This window comes from Suncus etruscus, chromosome 4 (assembly GCF_024139225.1).
Source record: "Suncus etruscus isolate mSunEtr1 chromosome 4, mSunEtr1.pri.cur, whole genome shotgun sequence".
NCBI lineage: Eukaryota > Metazoa > Chordata > Mammalia > Eulipotyphla > Soricidae > Suncus > Suncus etruscus.
Window position 1 is genome coordinate 49,563,528 of NC_064851.1, and position 12,754 is coordinate 49,576,281.

Consider the following 12,754-nt stretch of genomic DNA (forward strand, 5'->3'; position numbering starts at 1 on the left):
AAACTTACAGTCAAAACATTAAAAAAACAAAACAGAACCCATGTACAATTACTTTGTCCCTCAAGACCCCAGATTGTTGGACATTATAACATTTCTTAGTGATACACAAAGCAATCTAAAGCCATAAAATTTATGTAACTCCTTAAACTTGAAGGCATAGTAGTTTTTTACATTTACATGCACATGCATTTTAGTTTAAGTTAACCTGAAAAGTTTAAGTGTTTTTTTTTTTTTTAAGGTTTAGAGTCAAAGGAACACAGTAAAAACAGTGTTAGGGTGGCAATTATCATTTGCATAGGCCTACCAAAGTATGGGGGACATGGAAAGGAAAAGCCTTGGCCTAAATACAAGGAGACCCTACCTTGAAGTTTCCTGACATAAGACCAACTCTAGGCTCCAGACAAACTAGTTTGTCCAATCCAGGTCATTGTCTGTAGTAACAATACAGTTTTATTTTTCACACAGTCTCTGTTTTTGGTATCACGTTTCTGTATTGAAGATCCTGGAATCTGTATATCCTACATTGAAGTCAGGATGGTGCGGAGTGTCCTCTAATTTCAACTAGATAAGTTCTTATCTAATAGAGATAGGAACACACAAATCTTGTAGTGCAAAGGGACCTTACACCCTGAACATTGACATAATGACCTGGCACAGGCCTCAGAAGAATGGACATTCTCCATTCACCCCTGGACCAGGGAAGCCATCTATGAAACATCCAAATTTGTTTATAACATCACCTGGAAGCAATCCTCTACCAGGTAAGACCCTACTGCTGCTCTGACATCTATCTACTCAAAAGGGTCTTCCCTTAACACTGAGAAGACTTAAACAACAACAACAATCTGCTTACTGGACAGGGCTTTCTGCATTGCCCTTTAATTTCAAGGTACTTGATTTTCTGATGCACAATTGTAAATAGTATTGCTAATTTTTTTTTTTTTTTTGGTTTTTCGGGCCACCCCGTTTGATGCTCAGGGGTTACTCCTGGCTAAGCGCTCAGAAATTGCCCCTGGCTTGGGGGACCATATGGGACTGCTGGGGATTGAACCATGATCCTTCCTTGACTAGCGCTTGCAAGGCAGACACCTTACCTCTAGCACCACCTCGCCGGCCCCATAGTATTGTTATCTATTTTCTTTCATTTATATAGAAAAGATGTGGATTTTTTCATATTTGTTTTGCAGCCTGAATTACTATATAAATCTATTGTTTCTAGAAGCGTTTTGGTCTTTTTTGTTAAATCACGATTTGTTTATTTATTTATTAGTTTTTGGGTCACACTCAGCAGTGCTCAGGGATTACTCCTGGCTCCATGCTCAGAAATTGCTCCTGGCAGGCTCAGGGGGCCATATGGGATGCTGAGATTCGAACCACTGACCTTCTGCACACAAGGCAAACGCCTTACCTCCATGCTATCTCTCGGCCCTGGTCTTTAGGATTTTCTAAATAGAGCATCATGCCTTCTGCAAACAATTAGAGCTAGACTTCTTCCTTTCTTATTTGGATGTTCTTGATAATCTTTTTCTTGCCTAACTTCTATAGAAAGTACTTCCAGTAATATATTGAATAGAAGAGGTGAGAGTGGGCAAACTTGTCTTGTGCCAGATCTTGATTTAAGTTGTTTTAATTTTGATGGCCCTTAATTGGGTGCATATATGTTTAGGAATGTAATTTATTCCTGATGTGAATGTTCCTTGATTATTAAGAAATGACCCTGTCTCTTAAGCCTGAATTCTATGTTGCCTGATATTAGTTTGGCCACTGTAGCATTTTTAAGCTAGTTTTTCTTGATGGTTTGTCTTCTGAATCTTTATTTTTTTTTGATGATCTTTAATTTTGATTCTGAGTTTTCTCTGACTATTTAAATGTGTTTCCTTCAGGCATCAACATGCTACATTCAATTTTATGATCCACTTTGCCACTCTGTTTCTCTTAATTGGTGTATTTAGTTTATTGATGTTAAGAGTGATGATTATCATGGGATTTTATATCATTGTTGTGTAGAAGTGTATTGTATCTGAGAGATTTGTCTTGTCTTAAATTTGGCCTTTCAATTCTTCTTTGAGGGTTGGTTTTGAGTCTATAAAGTTTCTGATCTGATGTTTATCCTTGAATCTGTGTATTTTTCTTAAAACCTGATTGAAAGTCTGCTGGGTGACTTATTCTTTTATTTTTATTATTTTTGAGCCACACCCAGAGGTGCTCAGGGGTTCCTCTTGGCTCTATACTCAGAAATCACTCCTGGCAGGCTTGGTGAACATATGGGATGCTGGGGATTGAACCCTAGTTGTCCACTTGCAAGGCAAAAGCCCTATCCGCTGTGCTACGGCTCCAGCTCTGGGTGACTTATTCTTTTTTTTGGCCACACCCTGCGGTGCTTAGGGGTTACTCCTGGCTGTCTGCTCAAAAATAGCTCCTGGCAGGCACCAGGGACCATATGGGACACCGGGATTTGAACCAACCACCTTTGGTCCTGGATTGGCTGCTTGCAAGGCAAACCCCTCTGTGCTATCTCTCCGGGCCCTTGTTAGAATATCTTACACCAAATGTTATTACCTAAATTAATTTTGGTAAATAAAAATTGTTTTATAATCAAATGGTTTAGTTTGAAATATTTATATATGTAAAGTCAAATTGAAAACGGTATGTAATCCTAACTCTGTTTCTTAAGAATTAATTTGAGGGGCCGGGCAGTGGCGCTGGAGGTAAGGTGCCTGCCTTGCCTGCGCTAGCCTAGGACGGACCGCGGTTCGATCCCCCGGCGTCCCATATGGTCCCCCAAGAAGCCAGGAGCAACTTCTGAGCGCATAGCCAGGAGTAACCCCTGAGCGTCACAGGGTGTGGCCCAAAAACCAAAAAAAAAAAAAAAAAGAATTAATTTGATATCAAAAAAGGAAAACATAACTAACTTAATTTTACAGTTTGTTTTTGCTATTAAGGAAACAATATTTTTGGGGGTGGGTTTTGCACAGTTGGTAGTGCTCTAGTTTCATTCTTGGGGAACCAGGGATGGTGTTAGGGATTGAATTGAGATTCCCCACATGCAAGGCAAGTGCCTAAACACAGGTACTATTTAAACTCAAGACAGAATCTCATGCTAACTCCATTGGGATATTTTTGTGAAAATTTCATGTTAGACTGAAACCTAACCACAATCATGTTTGTAACCAAGGTGTTTAAATAAAATATTATTAAAAAATAAAGAAAATTTCATGTTAGGTATACTTGCATGAAACTAAAATAAAAATAAGAAAATAATAGAAAGCTCTTACATTAAGTTGTTTCTAGAAGCTTTGGTAGGTTGAAATGATAAAAAATAGGATCAAGTAATTTTACAATTTTTGCTGAGGGAATTCAGTCTAAAAGTGAAACTGGTTATTTGTGGAACAGAATATACTAAAGTTACATGACAGACTAAAAATGTGTAGGGAATTTGTGAAAGATTTTCCTGATATAAATGTGTGCTAATATTCTATTTTAAATTTGTTATACTTGAAACTGGGGCTGGGCTAGAGAGGAATATAGTATAGCTATAAAAGCCTTGTCTTTCTTGTGACCAAACAGGGTTGAATCCCTGGCACTACTGGAAAAGTGATAGTTTTTCTTTATTTAAAAATTTTTGTTTAGAGGCTGGAGTGGTAGCACAGTGATAGGGTGTTTGCCTTGCAAGCGGCTGGCCCAGGATGAATGTGGGTTCTATTCTCATCATCCTACATGATTCCCCAAGCCAGGAGCAATTTCTGAGAGCAGAGCCAGGAGTAACCCCTGAGGGCCACTGGTATGGCCAAAGAAAATTATTTTTTTATTTTTAATTTAATGGATTCAACTTGAATCACTGTGAGATACACAGTTACAAAATTATTAATGACTAAATTTTTGTAATACATACAATGTTCAACACTCATCCTTCATCACTGCATATTTCCCACTACCAATATCCCCAGGTTTTCTCACCCCTGCACTCTATCCTCTTTGCTCTCCCTTCCTCCTGCCTCTATGGCAGATATTTTTCTCCTCTCTCTTTCCTTTTTTCTTTTAGACACTGTGGTTTGCAATATTGTTATTGAAGGGGTATCATGCAGATGACTTCACCTGTTTAAACACCCAATTCTTGTCCAGAGTGGTCACACCCAACAGTGCTCAGGGGTTTCTCCTGGCTCTACCCTCAGAAATCACTCCTGGCAAGCTCGGGGGACCATATGGGATGCCGGGATTCGAACCACCGTCCTTCTGCATGCAAGGCAAATGCCTTACCTCCATGCTATCTCTCTGACCCAAAGGGAGAGTGCTGTTGTTTTTTTTTTCTTTCCAGAGTGGTCATTTTCAACAATCATTGACATAGTGTTCCTTTCTCTGCCTGTACTGCACCCCTCCCCCAATATGTGTGCTGAGCTTTCTACTGTTGAGCAGTATCTCTGGTCATCATTTTGAACTGTACTCCCCCAATATTTGCGATGAGCTTTCTACCATGAATTGGTAACCCAGGTCCTCATCTCTATTGTCTCTGGGTATTATGACCATACTTTCTTTTACATTCCACAAATTAATGTGATCATTTATGTCTATATCTCTCCCTATGACTCATTTTGTTTAGCATAATGCTCTCCATAAGTCATAAATATACAAGAAAATTTCATGACTTGATATTTCTAAAAGTATTCCATTGTAAAAAACAGGAAGAAGAAATGAAAAGAAACATCCTTAAAGAAGAAATACAGATTGAAAAAAGTACATGAAAAAAATGCTGCATAATATTAATCCTCAGGGAGATGAAAATGAGGTAGCATATCATACTAAAGACTGACACACATCACAAAGAACAAGAATTGTGGTGGCCATAATATTATGGCATATTATCTCATCCACTTCTGGTGGGAATGCAGAAGTGATCCTTGAGAACGGATTCAAAAGTAAGCCCTGAGAACCATTGTGTGCTGCACCAAAAAACAAAAAAGAATGTAATCTAATGAGGTACTATAATTAAAAATTAAAATTTAATATTTACATATACTTGAGTCAAAACAAAGATGATCGTGCTAAACATACTGATAGATTAAACTTTTACTCTCAAATCTTTGGTTTTGGTTTAGATAAAGAGAGCCTCAGAGTTCAGCCTGTGAGAAAATTTATTGATTATTTTGATTGCTCTGGTTTCCAACAATGGAAACCTAGCTAATATATTTTAACTCACATGTTATAAAAATGTGTTTCCTGTTACCTTTTTTTTCATAAAAATATAAGAATTTATACTTACTTTGAGGACATGAGTTTGCAAGCTTCCAACCTGACAGCTTATTACCAATAAAATTCTTTCTCAAGATTGTCACCATATACCTCAATTCATTGAATGGCAGTAGAACTGAATCTCTAATTGAGTATCATAATATTGCAGGACTATATGTGCTTTGAACTTTGGTTTCTCATTTCCTCTGTCCTTCACTATTTTTTCTTCACTGGGAAGATTCTCTATGGTCTTCTTAGTATATAATTCCTGACCATTGGTACTAATATTCTCCTTGGTTTTATCTTTGAAGCTTGTGGGATTCTTTTTATAAAAAATATTTAAGATTTTATTTTATTAAAATACCATGATTTACAAAGTTATTCATATCTGAGGTTTAGACATAATGTTTCTAAGGTGCTCCTTTAACAACTCAGATTTCCCCCCCTTTTTTTCCCAGGAGTTTTAGACTTTAACTGTTTTTGAAGATGTGAGGGAATTTAGCAATGTTATCCCTGAGAGACTGAGAAAGAAAGACTGAGAAAAATAAACAAAGAGAAAAATTACCATATTGCATCTTTGTGACTATATATCAGAATATGAATCAGAATCCTTCTGGTATTTCCTAGATGGCTTTTGCATCAGCTGAAATTCAGAATAAATAGTTCCATTAATCATGGAATAATTACCTAAAGAGATGGTTACTTTGCCCTAAGACCCTGAGTCATCTAACTAGCTGTTTTGTGAGAGAGTTGAGCTATAAAAGCATCTGCCCAGGAATGATGTCACTAGCACCTGCAGAGAAACATGATTGACCTGTTCTGCTACCAGCCACAACAAATTGGGGGAATTTGTCATGCTCTAGGAGAGAGAGAATACCCCAAGGCTGGAAGTACTCAGCAGCAATCAATGAGAAGTTTAACAGTCATTCTGAATATTACAGGAAAGATTCAAAGGGATTACTCAACTTTGGAGCTCCTTGCTGATTGGTGGAAAGGAATTTACACATTGTAAGGCTTAACCTATGGGTCATCACTACAACTATTTCCAACTTCTTCCCATAGAGGTGCGCTATTGTCCTTTATTTCTTGTATCTTTCTGTTTTATCTGCTCTCAATAAGGCTTCCTACTTCAGTAATAGCAATAACAAAACTAAAGCATGAGCTAATGTTAACTTTAATATTATGAAATTATTTCTACTAAAACTAGTCCTGAATAGTTCTAGCCTTGGCAGAATTCTGATCATAACTTGGTCAGTTGCATTTCCACTTGACTCAGTGATGAAAAGTTTTTCTGTTTTAAACAGAGGGACTAAAACCCTCACTGATGGTCCATAATGTCCAAAAGCAGTATTTAGAACACTCATCCATAAGCATTATGCCTGGTTTTATCTGTTCAGTTACATTTAATAGTTACTTCTAAGATAGTAATATGTTCCCTACTGTAAAAAGTAGTTTAAATCCATGAACTGTTAGCATTTTTGTAAATATTGAAATTAAAGAAAACATTTAATTGACTCTCTAGGTTCTGAACAAGCTAACATCATTACTTCAGGATGTCTATGTGTGATGAGGTAGAGAAAGGAGCAGGAAAGCATTATTTATTTCTAACATGATATGCTACTGAACTGGGAGTGAACAAGTAAGTTTCTTTCCCCACTGGCATGTGTCTGACTTAGCAGGACCTATCCCTCACTGTAAACTCTTGAATTCTGGAGGGAATGTCCATTATGTAGACATGGCCTTGGAAGAATCCATTAGGGTTTTCCAGTTTCAGTCTGTTTCTTCTGTCTTGCCTATTTCAACTTTTTCCTTAATGAGTAATAGTTCAATCCTGATGATTAAAATAAATATTTAAGTATCTTTCTGAAAATGCACAGTAATTCACAAATATCATTAGATCTGTTCCTATTAAAGGAAGCATATAAGGTCAGAATTCGTCATTTCTTTTTACTACCTTTAGAAGATTGCATCTGTCTTTGATGTTTTATAAATAGTCTTTTTAGTGTAAAGTATGTCTTGGAAATACAAAGTAGAACACATTCTGAAAAAATTAATAACAACTTCTGAACACCGAGTCTGACTTCCAATGTTAGTATTGTATTTGCATTTAAAAAACTCAAGATTTTTAAGCACTGAGAAATATTAAGAGAAAGAGTTGAGGAGAATTGGAAATAGTGGTTGCAGTCTGCTTCATGTCCCTGAGAAACAAGACTGGGTAGACAGAGAAGTAAAGAAGGCATTAGTGTCACAAAAACTCAAATACATTGGAGTCAACTTAACTTAAAAGGTTAAGGACCCATACACAGAAAACTACAAAACAGTGCTTTAAGAAATAAAAGAGGACACAAGGAAATGGAGACATGTACCCTGCCCATGGATTGGGAGAATTAATATCATTAAAACGGCAATTTACCCCAAAGCATTGTACAGATTTAATGCAATCCCTTGAAGTATATCCATGACATTCTTCAAAGAAGTGGATCGAACACTCCTGAAATAAATTTAGAACAATGAGCACCTACGTATAGCTAGAGCAAACCTTAGGCAAAGAAATATGGGAGGCATCACTTTCCCCAACTTTAAATTGTACTACAAAGCAATAATCATTAAAACAGTATAAAGACAAATCCTCAGATCAATGGAATAGACTTGAATATTCAGAGACTGTTCTCCAGACATACATTAATTAATCTTTGATAAAGGGGCAACAAATGCAAAATGTAGCAAGGAAAGCCTCTTTAACAAGTGGTTTTGGCACAACTGGTCAGCCACTTGCAAAAAAGCAAACTCAGACCTCCAGCTAACGCCATGTACAAAGGTCAAATCCAAATAGATTAAAGATCTTGATATCAGACCTGAAACCAAAGGTATATAGAACACATAGGTAAAGCACTCCATGACATTGAGATTAAAGGCATCTTCAAGGAGGGAATAGCACTCTCCAAACAATTGGAAGTGGAGATAAACAGATGGGACTATATTAAGCTAAGAAGCTTCTGCACCTCAAAGGAAATAGTGCCTAGGATACAAAAGCCAACCACAGAATGAGAGAAACTATTAAACCAATACCCATCAAATAAGGGGCTAATATCTAAGATTTACAAGGTACTTACAGAACTTAACAAGAAAAAAACATCTAACCCCATCAAAAAATGGGGAGAATTTCTCAAAGAAGAAATACAAATGGCCAAAATAAAAAAATGCTCAATATCACTAATCATCAGGGAGATGCAAATCAAAACTACAGTAAGGTACTATCTCATGCCACAGAGACTGGCACACATCTCAAAGAATAAGAACAATCAGTTCTGGTGGGGATGTGGGGAGAGAGGCACCTTCATTCACTGCTGGTGGGAGTGCTGCAGCCTTTAGGGAAAACAATATGGAGATTCCTCAAAAGACTGGAAATTGAGCTCCCATATGATCCATCTATACCACTCCTAGGGATATACCCTAGGAACACAAAAACTCAATACAAAAATGCCTTCTGCATACCTATATTCATTGCGTCACTATTTACAATAGCTAGAATCTGGAAACAACCAAAATGCCCTTCAACAGATGAATGGCTAGAGACACGTGGTACATACACTCAATGGAATATTATGCAGCCATTAGGAGAGAAGTCATTAAATTTTCCTATACATGGATGTACATGTATAGAATCTATTATGATGAGTGAAATAAATCAGAGGGAGAGAGATAGACACAGAATAGTCTCACTCATCTATGGGTTTTAAGGAAAATAAAAGACATTCTTGTAATAATGCTCAGAGACAATAAAGATGAGGGCTAAAAGGACCAGCTCACAATATGAAGCTCAACACCAAGAGTGGTGAGTGCAGTTAGAGAAATAACTACACTAACAACTATCATGACATATGGAAGTGAGTGAGAGAAATAGAATGCCTATCTCAAAGACAGGCAGTGGAGGAGGGAGATGGAGGTGTTGGTGATGGGAATGTTGCACTGGTAAAGTGGGGTCTTTTTATGATTGAAACCCTACTATAAACATGTTTGTAATCATGGTGCTTAAATAAAGATATTTAAAAATAGAAGTAAGGTGGGGCCGGAGAGGTGGTGCTAGAGATAAGGTGTCTGCCTTGCAAGCACTATACAAGGAAGGACCGCGGATCCCCCAGTGTCCCATATGGTCCCCCAAGCCAGGGGCAATTTCTGAGCACTTAGCCAGGAGTAACCCCTGAGCATCAAAGGGGTGTGGCCCCCCCAAAAAAAAGAAGTAGGAAAGCATAGCAAAGGACAATTCTCAGTTAATTTTTATAAACTTAATTAAAATTGTGAAATTAGGGAGGATACATGATGTAGAAAGAAGACACTGTCACTGAAACTGATAGAAGTAATTTTTGTTTTCTGCAGGACAAAAAATGCTAAAAATTTTCTTTTGGATTTTTAAAAATTTATATAAAGAGGGGCCAGAGAGATAGCATGGAGGTAGTGCTTTTACCTCGAATGCAGAAGGATGGTGGTACAAATCCAGGTATCCCATATGGTCCCCCTAGCTTGTCAGGAGCAATTTCTGAGTGTGGAGCCAGGAGTAGCCCCTAAGTGCTGCCAGGTGTGACCCCCCAAAAAAAGAATTTATTTAAAGAAAATGCATTACAGTTGACATATTGACATAACTGATAATAATACATTTTTAGGAAGACCAAAAGCAATATGTTTTGAATAAAATATAGAAAATTGAAGAAAAACTGAGATGAAGAAAAAGGAAAGAATATTTTTGAAAATTATTGACTTACAATAAATTCGTTGAAGCACCAGTAGAAAGTTTAGTAACTCTTTTTTAAAAAACAGATAAGAGTCACCACCACTACCACCACACCATTACCATCACCACTACTACCAAAACCACAAAACCGCCCACCCCCACCATCACCACTCCATTAAGAAAAAAAAAAAAAGAAAGAAAAAGGATAAAAGTTAAAAATACAGTAATAATGGTATGAGAGTGGTAATTGTTGTTTGCATAGGCCCAGCAAAATATGGGTAAAAGAGGGGGAAAAAGCCTTGGCCTAAATACAAGGAGACCTTATCCCTGACGTTTTCTGGCATAAGACTGACTCTGGGTTCCAGATACTAGATTGTCCAACCCCTTAGTCATTCTCTGTGGTTACAGTGGGGTTATGTAAACACATTGTTTTATTTCATATTTTTCCTTGGTTATGAGTCCTTCAAATATTAACTAAAGTATACAACTATAGGTAAAATATTCAATAAAGTTCAATTTTAAAAATATTTTATTTTACAAAGTAGTTTGTGACTGAATTTTAGTCATACATTTTTTTCAAGACCAATCCCTTTTAAGACCAATCACTCTCCTTTACCAATGTTCTCCTTCTCCTTCCCTATTTATCCCCATTGCTTTGATGAACCTTGATGACCAAGTAATTTATTTACAAAACTATTTCCAATTCAAAGAAGAAATATAATTAAAACCTTTTTTTGTTTGTTTGTTTGTTTTTTTGGGCCTCACCCATTTGATGCTCAGGGATTACTCCTAGCTAAGCGCTCAGAAATTGCCCCTGGCCTGGGGGGACCATATGGGACGCCAGGGGATCGAACCGCCCTGCTGTCCTTCCTTGGCTAGCAGTTGCAAGGCAGACACCTTACCTCTAGCGCCACATCGCCGGCCCCATAATTAAAACCTTTTGAACACTGTGGAATGACTCTCCAATTTCCCTGGTTAACTGTAGTTTCAAGAGAATACAAGAAAATTTTCAATGTATTAGTCTCAGCCCAGGGAGACAGTACAGGAGAGAAGACATTTGCATTACATGTAGTCAGATTTTGATGTGATACTTGTTTAATCCCCAGCACTGCATATAGTTGTCCAAGCACTTTCAGGAGCACTTCTGTGCTCACTCTTGAACACAGAGCAGGAATAGTCTTAAACATTATTGAATATGTTTTCTAAATTAATATATATACATAGCTATAAACAAAGATATATATATATATTTCATATATGTATGCATAAAACTTAGTCTCTAAATTTTATATCTAAGTAGTCTCTAAATTCACATATATATCACTCTATAAATCCATATTAAATAAAAATAGAGTTATTAGTTTATCAGAAAAATAAGGTCTATATTAGCTTTGAATACCAAATAAAAAACTAAACTGAATCACTTACTTATTATTGCTCCTGAGCAATATTACAAGTTTATTATGGTGTGCTCCTGAGGCTGGGAGTATAAGCACATCTTTCGCCTGCCTATTTTCCTCCAATTAGAGATTTTAGAGAATAAATTGATGGCAACTCTTTTCAGTGACTCTCAGACTATTGTCATTGTTCTTCTAGACATTTATTTTACTACTTAACATTTCTATAGCTAAAACACTACCAAGTAGTCATTAAGAAAACTTAAAAAACATTTCCATTTTACAGAAGAATAAATAAAGGGTTATAAAACTTTGGAAATTTTATCAGCTTATAACTGAGGAGGATTTAACTTCAAAAGTTATACTCAGGAAAAGTCAACAACAGTTATAAGATTGAAAGTGGAAAATCTTAAAGATTCTCAAAGAAACTGGCAAACTGAAGGAGAACCCAACAAATACCTTATACTAAGAAAGACTGTTTCCATAGCCCAGGGAAATAGCAACTCTAAAATTTTACTTCCCTTAGTCCTTTTACAGGGTCAACAATCCTTGAAAATTAATTCATTGCTACTATCTTATTTGAACATTTGCTAAAATGTGATTCTTCAGTAACTTATAGTTGAATAACATAGGTTTATTTTGATAAATGTAAGAAAGAACCCCAGTGATTCATTAACCCCCAAGAGATGAAGAGAAGATTCAAAGGTAGGGTGCTTGCCTTGCAGGCAACCTGGTTTTGCTTCCCACACCACATATGGTCCTGATCCTTGCCAGAAGGGATTCCTGAGCACAGAGGCAGGAGTAAGCACTGAACACCATTTAATGTGGCTCCTAAACAAAACCAAAACGTTTATGTGTATATCTTTAAAGGAATGGGAAACAGTGAGTAAAGGAAATTCTGATTCCATTAAGTACTAACTCTTCTATCCCTGTTCCCCTTACTCTGTTAACTTTGAACATGAGAGAAACTGTTTTGAAACGAAAACATGTCTTATTTACTCCCACACATATATTCTCTTGCCTGTTTTTTTATTCCATTAGAGATTTCATTACATACATTTATGTGACTTTTTTAAAAAAAAGATTGGCAGAGGACATTAGCTATTTTCTTTTGATTCACTGGGAAATATTTGGGTTATTAAAGAAGAATTTTTAAAAAAAGGTGTTTAAAACTTTACTTTCCTAGTTAAAATTTTAGGATTTCATGGGTTCAATAAAGAACCCTGGTTTATAAATACAGAATGGCCTTCTAATATCCACAATATTTATCTTGATATCTTCCATGCTCTTAGGAGACAAAAACAATGAATGAGCTCTATAGTCATTGTTAAAAATGGTCAGTTATGGGAGAGGCGGGAGATTGGTGATGGGAATGTTGCACTGGTGAAGGGGGGGGGGTGTT